Source organism: Dipodomys merriami, unplaced genomic scaffold, assembly GCF_024711535.1.
Source record: "Dipodomys merriami isolate MVZ:Mamm:240054 unplaced genomic scaffold, mDipMer1.0.p SCAF_7, whole genome shotgun sequence".
Lineage (NCBI taxonomy): Eukaryota > Metazoa > Chordata > Mammalia > Rodentia > Heteromyidae > Dipodomys > Dipodomys merriami.
In genome coordinates this window covers 56,632,847-56,650,311 of record NW_027206290.1, presented here as the reverse complement: position 1 = coordinate 56,650,311, position 17,465 = coordinate 56,632,847, and the positions used below count along the sequence as shown (strand labels likewise).

Genomic DNA, 17,465 nt, shown 5'->3' with positions numbered 1-17,465 from the left:
TATACAATATAATATTTCCTATACGATAGAATAACAATTTGTTTGCAACTTACATTCTGTTAGGTCTCCCAAATCATCTAGAAATGAGTTAAAGTCTATGAGAAAATGTGTGTAGGCTATGTGCAAATACAAGTCCATTTCATATAAGATCTTAAATATGCACAACATTAGGAATCCACAACAGCTATCTCTCCACCACTTCCCTGAGGATACTGAGGGGTGCCTGTACTGGTTTCTGCTATTGTTTGCTTGTTTATTTCATTCTTCTTTTTTTGGTGCTACTGGGTTTGAAGCCGTGTTTATGACCCCATAATTTAATTGAAAGTTTGGTTTGTTCTTTAGAAGTTCTGCTGAATGAGCTCAGGCAGAAGATGGTGTCCTTATGCCAGGATGGGATGAAGGTGATCTAGAACTCTCCGAAGACCTGAACTCTTCAGAAATGTCAGCTCCTCCAGGGAAAAGAGTTGTCTGCTAGATGTCATAAAAGGCTGAGCACTTAAGCCCAGTGGTCCAGGAGAACAGAAACAGAGGACCCTAGTGTTTCCATTTGTGTTCAGTGGGAAGATACTTGTGAGAGTCAATTGTAGCATTTTCCAGAGCCAGACCCACTTTGATTTTCTTGAGGTCATATAAAAAAAAAACCTAAACCTCTGGGTACTTTATAACCTATATGAGAAGTCATGGAGCCCCAGTAAGCACTGATGTTGACATTTTAATGGGTTTACTAAGTGGAAGTTGTGAGCCAAGTTTAATTTGTTTTAAAGAAATAAAGCAACAGGGCGATTCATCTTGCCAGACATTGTGATGCTCAAACACCTCTTACAATGATTAAAATACAGGACCCTGAGCGTTTATTATGCTAGTTAAAAATGTTTTATACCAATAATGAGGCTTGACTCCGGGCTCTGTACGCTCACTTGGCTTTGTTTTACACATAGCTGGCACTCTCACTTGAGCCATGCCTCTAGTCTAGCTTTGTGCTAGTTAATTGGTGATAGCATCTCAGGGACTTCTCTGCCCTGGCTGATTATGTCAGATCTCAGTCTCCTGAGTAGCTAAGATTACAGGTGTGAGCCACTGGCACTTGACTTTTCTTAAGCTAGTGTTTCAGAGCTGTGTGTGTGGCTATATTAATTGTTTTCACTTCACTGTGAAGTTCTCAGCTCCATGGATTGCTGATGCTTAGATAGAAATTCAGTACTGTTGGTGCTGTCAGTGGGCTGGGAAATAGATGTGTTGTGGTGGTTAGCTTTTGTTGTCTTTTGGTTAATTGGAGATAAGAATCTCAGGGACTTTCTTGCTTGGGTTGGATTAAAAACAATGGTTAGAAGCCAAAAAGTAGGTGGCCGGGCCTTAACTATATTCATGTTGTCAGGCCCAACAGCGTATTCCATCCTTGTCCAAAGGAGGGCTAATATTATCTCCATTCACACAACACCCAGCTAGTTTGTTTGTTTATCTTGTCTTTAAGTAGTTGTAAGAAAGAGTTGCCATTCACAAGAGCAGTTTATGAATACAATGCATCTTGATGATTGTCACCCCTTTGAACATTCCCACGCACTCCTTCCCATCCACCCCTTCCCTTACTTATCTTAATTTTAGGTTATGTATTGAATTCTTTTTGCCTTTTGACAAAGCAGTTTATGTGTACAATGCATCTTGATCTGTGTCATCACCTCCACATCTTTACCTCCCTTTGACCCACCCCTTCCCCTGTAGTTCTCAATTCTGTGCTAGAAAAATGAGAGGCAGAAGGGGGAGAAAGCAGGCAAGAATCACCTCAGCTAGTTTTAAGAGAGAAAAAACCCTCCACACTACAGCACAGCACAGACTGGTCACCAGGGCTGGAGTGAGTGCTTGGCTTTGTGACAGAAGCAAGAAAATGATTTTCCTACCTAGCCTCTAAGAAACACCTCCTGTTCAGGATCCACATGATGGAGGGACCTATGAGAGAGGTTTTGTGTGTTTCTTAAAACTTCCTAACTCACTCGGACCTCACATTATGAAGGCCATGGAGCCCCAGGTCCCAAAGAAAAGCTGCCAAACACCAAGTACTTGATCCTCCCTTGATTCTCCTAGTTTTCTCTTAGTCAAGTTGCTGGGCTGGCAGGATGTGAGGGGCTGGCTGGCTTCCTATTCACAGCTCTGTTGAACCTTCACCGTGCTGTGCTTGTTCTGAGTAACTTATTAGAAAATAATTAATGAGGAGGCTGGCAAGCCTGCAGAAATAGCATCTCTAACCCCATGTGTGTTCTGGGGAAATGACATAAGTAAACAATAATGAAAGAGCCAAGAATAGTGGCACATGCCTGTCTTCTCAGCTACTCAGGAAGTGGAGATGGGAGGATCTTATTCTGGGAAAAAGCATAAAACCCAATGTGAAAAAAACCAAACTAAACCAAACCCACCCAAATAAAACCAAAAGAGCTTGGGGAAGAAGGGAAGCTTCAACCAAGAGATATTTGTTTATTTATTTATCGTTTATTTATTGTATCATGGTTTCCTTTGCAAAAAAGGAAAGGCTTAAAAATCATTCAATTTTGTTAGCACCTTTGCCCAGTTCCACAGTAAGCTTTTCAACTACATAAGACTGAGACTTCAATGCTCACCATTTTAATTAGGTTCATTGATTGCCCCAAAGCTGAGCTTAGAATTTAAGAGACAATCTGTTAGCATGTCTAAGTCTTTACACATAGTTTGTTTTCTATTTTTCCCTCTTGTAAAACATGATGCAAGCTAGGTGCTAGTGGCTCATGCCTATACTTCTAGCTACTCAGGAGACTGAGATCTGAGGACTGTGTTTCAAACCCAGTCAGGGAAGGAAGGTCCAGGAGGCTCTTATTTCTAAATAAGTGTCCAAAAGATGGAAGTGGAACTATGGCTCAGGTGATAGAGAGTACCAGCCTTGAATGAGAGGGCTAAGGGATAGCTCCAAGGCCTAGGACTGGCACCAAAAACCTAGCAAAACAAACAAAACTATTGCAAAACAGCACTACAATGCAAAAAGAAGAATCTACTTTTAAAATAAACACCATATGGGGGGGAGGGGGGAGGCTGGGAAGGGATGTGAAGGGTAAACAAAGGAGGAGGCTGCAATGCTTGGTAAGAAATGTACACATTATCCTGCCCATGTAATTGTAACTCTTCTGTAGAGTATGTTCACAAATAAAATGAAATTAAATAAAAAAATAAATAAATAAAATAAACACCATACTACTACAAGGGTCAATTTTTTTAATATTGTTATGGTTCTTTTGGTCCTGTTTGTGCCATGTATAGAGCATATAGCTTTACAAAAGTTTTTGTTGAGTCATCCAACTATGGAAAGTTTGATTTTCTGCTGTTTTCAGTCAGCTTTGTGTTACAGATGGCTTTTTCATGTGTAATGTTTTATACCCTTCTCTGATGATTGCACTTTGGGCCATTTTATATTTAAATATTTGTAGATAATGTTGGAAGAACACGTTCTCTTTATTTTTCCACCATTTTTCTTTTGTATTTTCACAGATTTGATTAGTGATAATAAATTACATATCTAAAAAGAATTTCTAGTTCTGTATATAATACCTAATTTGATCTCATAATTTTGTGACAGCTGATATGATTATTACAATTTTACAGATGATATGAAAGAGTAATTTTTATCTTCTTAATTTTTAATAAAAACCTACATTATTCTTAGACTCCTTAAAGACACTTCCAGTTCTGTAGGAGTTTTTTTAAGGGTTCTCTACCTACAATTACAATGCCATCAGCTTGTTGTGTTTAAGTTACATACACTTCCCTTCTAATTTTTTTTCAGTACAAGATTTTAAACATAGAGCCTCTCTTCCACTAGCAAGGAGACATAGTAACCATACCCTTTTCAGTGTACAAATTCATGTCTTTGCATCAACTACCTCCTTAAGGAATAATGAGTTGGTAAATGTGGGCATTCATTCCCAAATATTCACAGATTAGTTCCTCTATAATGTGTTCTGTTGATAAAATATTCAATGTAACCATGAATGATAGGATGATTATGAGAATATGAGGGAGGCAGACATTGAAAGGGGCCAAATTTATGACACTATGTTGTAAATGCTACCCCAGGGAAGGCAAGCGTGGTAGAGTTGTTTCCTAATCAACTTATGGAGAGGGGAGAGAGATGAGTAGTTTGAATTTTATGTGGAAATCTGGGTAGAAATACGATTATTCAAGGGTCTAGCAAAAAAAAAAACCCAATAACACCCAAAACAACAATAACAACAACAACAAAACCATGGCCTGCAACCTTTGATGCAGTCTTTTTTTGGGGGGGGGCCAGGGTTGAGAGACATCAGGGATAATTAAATCCTAAACCTCAGAGTCAGAGAGATCCGAATTTAATACTTGCTCTTGTCATATGCATGTTACCTGGTGTGAATTATTGAACCATCTGAATAGTTGTGCTACTTCTGGTGGGTCTTAGGTTGGGTTGCATTTCTGGGAAGTGTAGTAATACCATTCTTCATTTCCTCATTGTTCTTGTCATTGCTAATGCCTTCCACTTCAGGTACAGGGAAAGGAGAGGAAAACAATCAAGCAACTCTCTTGATTTCCCAGGATGGATCTTTGTCTACAAATTGAAAATTATCTAGATCTTGAGAATGTGAAGAGACAAAATAACTTTTTTAAAGTGAGTTTTAACTCCTTTTAGTGAGTTTAGGAGTGAGGATCCTTTTCTCCTGGTCTTCAAGTACACTCAGTGCTGACTACCAGAAAATTTTATTATAGGTGTGGTAAGCTAAATGAGTTACTTCACGAAACAATGGGTAAAGTAAATGATGTGAAACAGGTAAAATATTTGTGTACCTCCTCCCATTTTTCTATTAAATGAGTCACAGAAAGGAAATATAAGACTGACTCTTCAGAGGCCAGCCTGTTAAATATAAAAGCTCAACCCAAAGCTGAATAAATAAGAATAAATAAGAATTTAATGACAGAGTTGGGCCATCCAACGTCACTATTGTTGAAAGAAGAAAGATAGAGATACAACTATCCCTTATCTCATGTAATAAAGAATGAAATTGAGGTTGGATAGAAAGCTCTGTGAAGTCACTTGACTCCTTTTTCAATTGAAATTTTATTGTAAACATGATGTACAGAGGGGTTACAGTTATGTAAGTAAGGTAATAATAAACACAATGTTATTCTACAACTCCAAATGCCAGAGACCAGCATCCCATCAGATTCCATTTTTTAATGTTTTTGACGGTATTGGCAAGGACTCTACAACTTGGACCATGTCTGTAGACCCTACTAGATTTATTTTAGACGATTCTAATTATTTCTAGGTAAGACTCAGTCTTTAATCTGGATGGTTTAAATTTTTAACAAAGGAAAAAATATACGAGTATGTAATGATTTCTTTAGGTCAGGAATTCAGGTTTTCTGTTTCATGTGTCATTGAAGCCACTTGTTAGCTTTCATAGAGCAGAAGAGCAAATGGGAGAGAAACCAAGATGGTTTCTCTCATGGATCTGGAAAGTAAAGCCCAGCCTGGACTCTGGAATGGAATCTCAACACACCAAATTCCAAGAGAAGTAGTCTGCAGGGAAGTGAGATGTCTTCTATGTATTTCAGGGCTCTCCGAGTGAGCACACAAATAGGATGAACAGAAGATGCAAGACTTCTCATGACTTAGTTCATAAGCCCCAGAACACCAAGTCTACCACATGCTTATTGGTCAAGCTCAACAGTAAAGGCAGCTTGTATTCAAAGGAAAGAGAAAGACTTGATCCCCTGAGGGGAGAAATAGTGAAGAATTTGTTAGACATCTTTATTCTAACATTCACTGTTTCATAGACTTCGGCTAGGTGCTAAAGGCTAGGGCTATTGACAGCACATATTCTTCCACAATATGCTAATACTTTGCTGTGGATAAACATGTTCATGTCCTCCTGACTGCAAGCTCCTGGGATATCCCACCTCAGTGTGGCTGAAGCATTTATCTCAGCTCACTCAAAGATTAGGTCATGTCTAAGGAAATCTCAGCTCTTTGAGGGTAGAAGATAGAGGTTGCCTCCCCCATCTCCTTACCATCTCAGGTGAGACAGATCTCAGATGAATTGTACAGAGAATCTCTGTCATGATTGGGCCCCGAGTCACCCTCAGTAATAACCTGCCAGCCCCACCGTTATTTATTTCTTCTCCCTGTTCCACTTTCCAACTCTCCTACCCATGCTGATGGGGAGCTTCTCCCAAATAAATTGCCTGTGCTTCTGGACCTAGGTCAGTGGGACACAGGAATGGAGCTGGCAGCTTTATACGAATTCCAGACAGATTTTTTTGTCTGGAGATCTAGGAGTCCCCACAAGCCACATGAAATTCATCAGTTGAAAAGGACCCAAGATCCTTTTTGTTAGGTTTTAAAAAAGAGGTAAGTGAGTAAGAACCGCACCAGCACGCACGTGGTATTCAGATAAGGGGTAGGTTTATTCAGTAGACCTGCTTGGACCAGGCAAGGGTGGCACTCCACGTGGCTGGGAAAGGCCTGGGATCCGAGTCACGGCACCATTTATGTTAGGTTTTTAAAAAGAGGTAGCCAAGTTAGAACAGCACCAGCATGCACGTGGTATTCAGATAAGGGGTAGGTTTATTCAGTAGACCTGCTGGGACCAGGCAAGGGTGGCACTCCACGTGGCTGGGAAAGGCCTGGGAATGAGAGAGAGCTGGGAAGAGAGGAAAGAGAGAGAAAAGAGCAGAGAGAGGGGTAAGAACAGTAGCACTCACGTGGTATTCAGGTAAGGGGTAGACCTGCTGGGACCAGGCAAGGTTGGCACTCCACGTGGCTGGGAAAGAGAGAGAGCAAGAGAGCAAGAAAAGAGCAGCAAGAGCTAGAAATGAACAGAGAGAAAAGGGAGAGTCTGGGCCTGGGCTAGCCCTTCTATGTAGGGTATGGGTGGGGAAAGGTGTGGCCACATCAAATTCAGATGTGACCTCAGCGGATGCAGATGTGACCTCTTCCAGGTGTCCCAGTTGCCTAGGTAACGCAGGTACTGGGTGGAGACTTTGCTGCGAGGAGGGTGGAGTCTGCTTGCCATCCAGTAGCGGACCTTACACTAACCTGTGTAAATGGCTCCCAGATCAAGAAACAGAACTTCAGAAGCACCCAAGAAAATATCATGTTCCCACCGCTCCACTCAATCTCCTTCTTAAAGGTCACCATTACCCTGATATCTAACCCTGTACATTGGTTTTTCCCATTGTTTTACCCTTATGAAATAGAATCAGAGAGGGTGTGCTTTTCCATGTAAGGCTTTTTTTGTTGTTTTCGATCTTTTTTTTTTTTTTTTTTTTTGGTCAGTCGTGGAGCTTGAACTCTGAGCCTGGGTGCTCTCCCTCAGCTCTTCAGCTCAATGTAAGTGCTCTACCACCTGAGCCACAGTGCCACTTAGGGTTTTCTGGTGGTTATTGGAGATAAGAGTCTCACAGACTTTCCTGCATGGGCTGACTTTGAACCACAATCCTCAGATCTCAGCTTCCTCAGTAGCTAGGATTACAGGCGTGAACCACTGGCACCCAGCTTTTTCCCCCCATCTTAACATTATATTTAATTAATCACATGACTCCTCAGTACACATAGTAGCTGCTCATTTTATGGCTATCCAGATGATTTCTGTCTTAAAGTGCTTCAACTTTTGATTTTATTTGACTTTACAATGGCACAAAGGTGATATGTATTTAGTAGGAGCTGTACTTTGAATTTTGATCTTTTTAAACTTGAGACATGCATCACTTTACTATAAAACAGTCATTATATTAGATGATGTTGCAGGGTTAATGTAAGTGTTCTGAGTATGTTTAACCAAGGTGAGCTATGTTGTCTGGAATTGGTTAGTTTTATTAAGTGCATCTTTTACTACAATCATTTTTGGAGATATGTAGACATCTTTGTTTGGTATATCCCGAGGAAAGAAAACTTCCCAAATCTTCCTTTGGAAGGCATCTTCCCTTCTTTTCTATCCCCAAGACTCCTGCTCACTTCTGGAGCTTCAGTTAAGTCTCCTCTGAGTCATTACAGATCTTCCTGGTTCCCATGGGTCGTTTACACTCTCATCACAGTTATGGCTCTGAGACAGATGTCATTTGGGTGACGCTCTTCTCCCCACAGATGTGGTGTTTCTCCACTGTTTTCCAAACAAGGAGCAATGCTGAAGGCTTTTTAACACCTGGCTCTATCAGATCTTCCTTGCTTCCTCTAATAGTGACATCCTTTTTCATCTTGTGTTTAGCAGTCCCATGAGTGGATGATATTTTCTCAAAGTTTCAGGAAGATTATCTAGCACAGGGCAGGTATTTGCTGTAGAAGAACCCAGAGTAGATGTTTAGATATTTAATAGGCATTGCCCACTGTTGGTCAACTCATTCCTTTCATACTTTTGCTCATTTGTACCTATTCTAGTCAGACACTTTCCATTTGCTTGGCAGCTCAGAACTCACTTTTCATGTCCTCTTCATTTCTCTCCCCAGGCAACTTGGGATCAAATTCTGTATGTCTACTCTCCCTGTAAGACACAGCCCCAGATTAAACTCTGACTTCCTGGACCCTTTTCAATCTCATACCAGCTTCAGTGTCTCCATCCTGGACTGCATCCCCACCTTCTATCTTGTCTTGCTTCCTACCTTGCCTGTCTAGGAATCTGTTTGTGTCATTACTTTGTTCTTTAACCAAGTTCTTTCCTCTTTCCTTGGGATAAAACCTGACTTCCTTACTGTCACTTGGAGACTTGTGTTTTGTCATCTCCCACATCTTCTTCACCAATGTTCCCTGCTCTGGGCTGCCGCTTGCCAGGCCATGCTTCATCCTCTTTCCCCACACTGATTTCTGTCTTCCCTCCGTAGCATATAAGCATTGAGAAGGAAGGACTTCATTTTGCTTTTCACTGCATTCCCAGTGCCTGAAGCCATGTCTGGCCCAGAGTAAGCATCAAACAAGGATCTGTTGAATAAGTGAATGTGTGAATGAATGATTAAAGAAATGAACACGTGACCCTCCAGTTCCTCCAGGAGAAAAGTTTTATATCAAGACTCAATAAAGCTCACATCTTCCCCCCTCCCCCCCACCCCAGTACTCTGATACAGGCTCTCATTTCTTTCTTTTTAAAAATTTTTAATTTTTATTGTAAAGGTGATGTGCAGAAGGGTTACAGTTACATAAGTCAGGCAATGAGAGCATTTCTTCAATGAGTGTCATCTCTTCCCTTGTTTTCTCCCAGGTTTTCCCATCTGAGATCCCTCCCCCACAAGTTATATAGTTCATTTTCAATATAGTGTCTATTGACTATCACTGCTACATTGTTAGCCCTTTTTTTGACCATTTCTGTGCTTCTCTTACCTCCTCAAAACAGATGAACTTACAAACAACACAAAAGGCACAAAAATTAAAAAAAAACAACAAAGAGGGGAAAAGCAAAATCCCCCCAAAACAAAAAACAAAAAGCAAAATAACAAAAAACCTCTTGTTTCCATTTCTTAGAATTCATTTCAATAAACTTCATTTTATATGATCATATGCACTATTGAACCTTTGTAATCCTTAAGAATATCCTCCTTTGGTCTGACTGTGTGAATGTCTAGGGTCCTGTTTAATGTATCATGTCCAAGTGTAATTTTTTTAATCTTTTACCATCCATTTTGTTTACTTAGATTTATAGGCCCATTTTAATTACTACAAATGAGGGAAACCAAGCAACCTATGTTTCTTTGGGTCTCGCTTACTTTGCTTAATATAATTTTTATAAGACATTCCATTTCCTTATGAATGGAAAATAGTCTTTCTGATGGAGCATAGAATTCCATTGTGTATATAAACCACATTTTCTAGATCCATTCATCCACTGAAGGGCATCTAGATTGATTCCATATCTTGGCTATGGTATACAAAACTGCAATGAACATGGTTATGCTGGTAGCTTAGTATGGCCTTGTTTGCAGTCTATTGGGTAAATGCCCAGGAGTGGAATTACTGGGTCACAGGGAAGCTCTATGTTTAGTCTTTTGAGAAGCATCTACACTGCTTTCCAGAGTAATTGAACAAGTTTATATTCCCAACAGTGTAGTAGCATTCCCTTTTGGCCACATGCCCACCAGTATCTGTTGTTAGTTTTCTTGATAAAGGCCCTTCTAATTGGGGTGAGGTGGAATCTCAATGTTATTTTGATTTGCATTTTAATATATATTTTTATCATAAAAATACTGTATAAAGGGGTTACAGTTACATGAGTAAGGTAATGAAGACACTTCCTATCAAGCATTGTTACCCCCCTTTGTTTTTCCTCTACCATCCCTATCCTCCTACCTCCTGAACTTCTCCCTCCCCACCCTCCCAAGCTGTAAAGTTCCTTTTCAACATACTGTCTTGTACATCTCATTGTTATAATGGGTCAACCTGTATCCTTATTTCAGCATTTTGTTATTTCCCTTCCCCTCCCCAAATTAGAAAAGTGTATATACAAGATGCAGGACACCAGAATCAAATACAGTGAAAACAGGGTTATACCATGGGGGAAGAACATACAAAAGAAACAAAAAAAAATCACATAGTACATTATAAGTACATTAAAAACAACAGCAACAGAGATAAAATCTTTTGTGCCCCTATCTTGGGGTTCATTTCGCTTAGCATCATCTTATATGGTCATATGTACATAGCTTTTGAACTTTTCTACTTGTCCTAGACATATACTAGTTATTGCAAATAAGGGAAACCATAAGATCTGTTTCTTTGGGCCTGGCTTACTTCACTTAATATTATTTTTCCGAGTATTTCCATTTCCTAACAAATGGGGTGCTATATTCTTTCTGATGGAGGCATAGAATTCATATATATATATATATATGTATATATACACATATGTGTGTATATATGAATTTTACATATATATCTATACATCTATACACATATATGTATACATAGATATATGTATATATGCACATATATACATATATGTGCATATGTACATATATACATATATACATATATACATACCACATTTTCTTGATCCATTCATCTACTGAGGGGCATCTGGGTTGGTTCCATATCTTACCTATGGTAAATAAGGCTGCAATAAACATAGTTGTGCTGGTAGCTTTAGTATGGTCTTGTTTGTGATCATTTGGGTAAATGCCCAAAAGTGGGATTGCTGGGTCATAGGGGAGCTCTCTGTGGAGTCTTTTGAGGAACCTTCATACTGCTTTCCAAAGTGGTGGAACAAGTTTACACTCCCACAACAATGCAGTAGGATTCCTTTTTGTCCACATCCAGCATCTGTTGTTATTAGATTTCTTGATTATAGCCATTCTAACTGGGGTGAGGTGGTATCTCAATGTTGTTGTGATTTGCATTTCTTTTATGGCTAGAGAGGTTGAGCATTTCTATGAGTCTATTGGCCATTCTTATTTCCTCTTCAGAGAAGTTTCTCTGTAAGTCTTTAGCCCACTTATTTGTTGGGCAGTTGTTTCTTTGAGGATTTGTTGTTGGGGGATTTAATTTTTTGAGTTCCAGGTATATTTTAGATATGAGACCCTTGTCCATTGTATGGCTAGTGAAGATCTTCTCCCAATCCGTGGGCTTTCTATTGATCTTGCTAGCTATGTCCTTTGCCATGCAGAAGCTCTGCATATCATACAATCCCATTTGTCCAACCTTTGATTTGTTGTGACTCTGGGCCTCTATTAAGAAACTTTCAGCCAAGTATCTCTAGAGTTTCTACTATTCCTTCCTGTAATGTTTTCAGGGTGTCTGCTTTGACTTTGAGGTCTTTGATCCATTTGTAGTTGAGTCTGGTGCAGGGTGATATATAAGGATCTAGCTTTAGTTTTCTACAAGTGTTTAATCAATTTTGCCAGCATCATTTACTGAAGAGGCTGTCTTTCTTCCATTCTATTTTTTAGCTCCCTTATCGAAGATTAGGTGGCTATCGGTCTGTGGGTTGATTTCTGGGTATTCAGTTCTATTATTTTGGTCCTCAGACCTGTTCTTGTGTCAGTACCAAGCTGTTTTCCTTACTATGGTTTTGTAGTAGAGTTTGAAATTTGGTATTGATATTCCTCCAGGGCTGTTCTTTCTGCTAAGGATAATATTCGATATTTGGGATCTTTTTTTGTTCCATATGAATATTTGGATTACTTCTTCTCTTTCATTGAAATATGAGGTTGGACTATTGATAGGTATTACACTGAATTTGTAGATAGCCTTGGGAAGTATTGCCATTTTTATGATGTTGATCCTCCCAAACCAGGAGCAAGGGAGGTTTTTCCACTTCCTTAGTTCTGCTTTAATTTCCTTTTTCTGGTTTTTAAAGTCTTCATCATAGAGGTCCTTCACTTCTTTAGTTAAGTTAACTCCCAGGTATTTTATCTTTTGTGGGGCTATTACAGGAGTTGCTTTCCTGATTTCAGTTGCACTCTTCTCATTATTGGCACACAGAAAAGCCATTTTGAGGGTTAATTTTATACCCTGCTACTTTGCCAAGGTTTCCAATCAGCTTGAGTAATTTGGGAGTTGAGTCTGTGGGATTCTTTAAATACAAGATCATGTCATCTGCAGAGAGGGAGAGTTTTACTTCATCTTTCCCTATTTGGATCCCGTTTATGTTTGCAACTTGTCTTATTGCTGTAGCGAGGCATTCTAATACTAAATTGAAGTGGAGAGAGTGCACATCCTTGTCTTGGTCCTGAATTTAGAGGAAATGACTTTAGCTTTTCACCATTAAGTATAATGCTGGCTATGGGTTTGTCATATACAGCCTTTATTGTACTGAGGAATGTTCCATGGATTCCTAGGTTTTCCAGAGCTTTCATCATAAAGGGGTGTTGGATCTTGTCAAATGCTTTTTCTGCATTTATTGAGATAATTATGTGCTTCTTGTCCTTGCTCTTGTTGATGTGATTAATTATATTAATTGAGTTGAGTATATTGAACCAGCTTTGAATCCCTAAAATGAATCTTGTTTGATCGTGGTGTATTATTTTTTTTGATGAGTTGTTGAAGTCGATTGGCCAAAATTTTGTTGAGAAGTTTTGCACTGATGTTCATCAAAGAAATGGGTTTATAATTCTCTTTCTTTGATGAGTCCCTGCCTGGTTTTAGGCTGAAGGTTATGATGGCTTCATAGAAACAGTTTGGTAGTGAACTTTCTCTTTCAATTTCATTGAAGAGTTGAAGTAATATTGGTGTGAATTCTGCTTTGAAGACCTTGTAGAATTCAGCTGTAAATCCATCCACTCCTGGGCTTTTCTTGGATGTGAGATCTCTTATTGCTATTTCTATTTCGATGCTTGATATGGGTCTGTTAAGTTGCTTTAAATTATCTTGGTTTAGTTTGGGCATGTCAATATTTGATTTACATTTCTTTTATGCTCAGAGATTGTGGGGAAATCTGTGGGGAACACAGGTAGCAAAGATGGACCTGAGAGGAAGTTGAGTGGGCAGAGCTAGATTTGTTTAGGTTCAGTGTGTAAACATCTCATGGAAGGTTGGGTGCATGATAAGGTATGGCTTTTCAGTGATTGGTTGATCCCATTTCCTCTCCTCCCACACAGTCTTTTGCTTTAAAAAGGGGATGCTCCCTGTTAATAAATGAGTTCCTGCTTGACTTGACTCCCCGCTGCGTCTGATTGTCTCCTGGGCTAAGGAAGGTTGGGAAACGGGGAAGCAGCTGGCCGCACTTACCCCTCTTCGGACCCCGTCCGTCCAAAGACGGACGAAGACCCAACAAGAGATGTTGAACATTTCTTCACATGTCTACTGACCATTCTTACTTCTTCTTCTGAGAAGTCTCTCTAAGTTTTTAGCCCACTTATTAATTGGATTGTTGTTTCTTTCAGGATTTGTCTTTTTTTTGGGGGGGTGGCTAATTTTTGAACTTTAAGTTTGTTTTAGATATGCAGGCTCTACTTTCGTGTTATTAAGTAAATAACATCTTCGATATGTTGGCCTTTACGAAAATATTTATTTAGTTGCCATCTTCCATTCTGGGCTCTGTGGTCCTGGAGAGCCGGTACTCATCTTTGTGGCCACTTGTGGTCCTGAACAAATAGGTCCTGCAAATCAGTGTCTAAGTAACCTCTCTCACTTAAAAAATTAACTGATGTGAATGGGATTCAGCCATTTAATGAACACAAAATTAGTGTTCTTTTGTTTTAGCACAAGAAATTTTTGGTTTCCAAGTCTCTTTTAATACTTATTTCAGATAAATTCTGCCTAAGGAAAAATTTTTATCATATCATGGCTCAGTGACTAACCTATTTAATTTCTAACTGATGGGTCATAAGGAACCTAGTTTGAAATTTTAATTATAAAGACTTAAATTTAAACAATATATGTTTTCTTTATTGGAAAGTCAAACAAATAATTCCACAAAACCAACAGCCCTGAATTGATAAAAGATTCTTGCCTGCCCTTGTTGATAGGCTTTTAATTATATATTATATAATCTGTTTCCTAACAGATGGGAAAGAAATTCCTATACTTTCATTTTTTCAAAAATAAATCCAAATGGCCATTTATTACCCTAGAATCTCTGTACATTTGAACTTCATCTCAGTTATGAAAACAAAACTTTCCTTCTGCAAGCATGGCAAAGCCACAGCAAGAGAAAATGCTCAACTCTGACAAAATATACTTGCCATGAAGAATCTCATAGTCACCTGCAGATAATGAATGTCCTTGATGTATCATTTATAGCCACTGTTATTATGCTTGAAATATTTCTTGTGGTCTTGATTCTAAAAGGAGATTCTGCTGCCTAATATGTCCCTGGTTTTTGCACTTAGAATTAGAAGAGAGGAATGCAAAGGAAATATCACATCCACAGGCAGATAGAGACATTCATTTATTTTAAAAAGCAACATTGAATTTTTTAATAACCAAAGGGAGTAGTAGAAGTACAGGGACTTCTTGTCCGAGGTTTTCTAACAGAACATCTCATTTTGTGAGAACTAAAGTTGCTTTGTACATAAAAAAGATAGATAACTGAATTTTTCAAGCCACATATCAATTATTTTAACACTTAGCTCTTTTTTCCATTTTCCTCCTCATTATTCTGCTACTTTGAAAATGGGGCAAATAATTAGGTCATCAGAATTAGAAAAGAAGTCTGAGATAAAAATCCATTTAATTACAAATTCCAGCATTATTATAGATGTAAAAAGCTCCAAAGTATTTTTATTATATTTTATATTTTATGTGAATTTCTTTTAAGTCTCATGTTGGTTCAGAGGTGGTCGTCTTATCTAGAAAATAATTTGAGACGTACATTTCTGAAGCCTTAGTAGTATCATATTTCAATTCATTTCATCATATGTCAAAAGCCAAATTAGCACATTTATGCTAAACTTTAAAATAACATTAGCTAATTACAAGAATAACATCATCATAATAAACATTTGTTGGGGGGATTTTACTCTTACATTTAGACATTTGCAAGTAAGGAAAAGTTTGCATCTTCCTAGACTTACAGAAGCAAGTTTTTTCCTTTGACAACAGAAGCAATTTGTAGCAATTGCTACACATATAAATACTACTGAATTATTTGGTTTTTGCTTAGCGTTCTTGATTTTAAGCAACTGTGACTGGTTTGCTTGAGCTTGGAAGGAATTAATTGGGAAGACAATAAATGGAAACACTAGGAAGGCAGGTAGAGGAAAAAAGGTAGGAACAAGAGAATAGCTAGCTAGAACTCCAGCTTAAGTTTTGCCCCAGGTCCTTCTTTCTAAGAGAGTCATCACCATACCCAGATAGGCATGGTCATCACAGCACTCATCACTTCATGATCATTCCTGGACAGGGATGTCATGGACATCATAGACAATGTCCAAGACCTCTAATCCTAACACTAAATGCCTTTCAATTCTGGGTTTTGCCATTAGTTTGAGTCAATTCCTTTATAATCTCAATTGGTTTCTTGATTTTAAATATTATCTCTTTGATGAGAATCCCCAGATTTATGTCTCTTCTCAGACCTCTTCCCTGAACCCCATATTCATATCCATCCAGTTGCCTATCTCAGTATTTCCATTGGGTTGTCCAAAGGGAAATTCAATATGTCCAGAAGTGAACATCTTTCCCCCTCTCCTCCTCAAGTTTGCTCCTGGTCATTCTAGTCTCAGTTGAAGGCAATCCACGTTTCCCTCTCTTACTCTCTTCTTTACCTCCATTAGAAAATCTTTTTTTATACATCATTGCCATATATACAGAATCTCACTTCTCTCCCCAATGTAATGTCTAGTCTCCTTGCTTTTGAGCATGACATTGTCTACTTCTAGAACCTCTAATCCTAGCACAGCAGCAATGATCTACCCTGTAAGACATTTTGAAAATGAAATGGTCTAGAAAACAATTAATGAAGTTCCTGGTACTTAAGGTCTATAAGGTCATCTCTGGACAAGGTTTGTCTTTAGGACCAGGATATTCTTTCTGAAATGTATCAGAACTGTAGACTAATGAGTTCACCAGGGAAAATTTCTGGCATCTCAAACCCACATCAACCACTTTCAGAAGTTCAGTTTTCTTCAGGTCTTCAAGAAATAGTTGTTGAATTTAATAGTCTATTGAGTGTTCAATTAGAACAATGCATAAACTAAACTTAAGACATTCATAATCTAAGAGGGATGATAATTGATGCAAGAAATAGAATGCAAATGAGTACTCCTGCATGTGGAAAGAGGAAGATACCAGGTTGGCATAATAGAAAAAAGTTTTAGTGGGGGACTTAAGTTGTTGATTGTTTTAATATGGAAAGAAATTTATGAGGTGTGCATAATTTTATTTTTAAATTTCACTCCTTTGAAAGGAAAGGCTGATAAATCCATGCCTGGATTTCTTTCCTGGATACATTTTGGCTAGTCTTAGGCAACATCACTCGGTCATTGCACAAAATCATTGCAGCACAACACTTAATTTTTACTGATTTATCTTTAGTGCTATTGTTCATCTCAACTCTTATACCTTGCTTTCTAAGAGTTTCCTTCTTTTTTTGCCAGTCCTTGGGCTTGAACTCAGGGCCTGGGCACTGTCTCTGAATCTCTCTGTGCTCAAGGCTAGCAATCTACCACTTGAGCCACAGTGCCACTTCGGGCTTTTTCTGCTTATGTGGTACTGAGGAATGGAACCTAGGGCTTCATGCATGCTAGGCAAGCACTCTACCACTAAACCACCTTCCCAGTCTTAAGAGTTTCTTTTATAATGTTTAACAGTGTGATGCAATTTTCTCTTACTCTACCTAGTATTCTGTTTTACCTTTTGTCTTAATCTCATATTCATGGAAGGCAAGAATATCCCTGTTCTTTATCAGACTCACTAAAATGTGTGATAACTGTCTTGTCTGTGTTTGATACTCAATATAAAATTTATTGGTCAGGTGCTGGTGTCTCATGCTTGTAATACTAGCTACTCAGATGGCTGAGTAGCTCTGAGGATCACAACCCACACAAGAAAGACC

The 17,465-nt window shown here is 38.6% G+C and overlaps 1 non-coding gene across 1 annotated transcript; it reads right to left on the bottom strand.

Annotated features, from left to right (window-relative positions):
• Nucleotides 1-1,312: 1,312 nt before the first annotated feature.
• Nucleotides 1,313-1,438, bottom strand: LOC138817400 (U6atac minor spliceosomal RNA). Its single transcript, XR_011368853.1, has one exon. It is a non-coding gene; the product is annotated as a U6atac minor spliceosomal RNA (small nuclear RNA).
• Nucleotides 1,439-17,465: the final 16,027 nt, after the last annotated feature.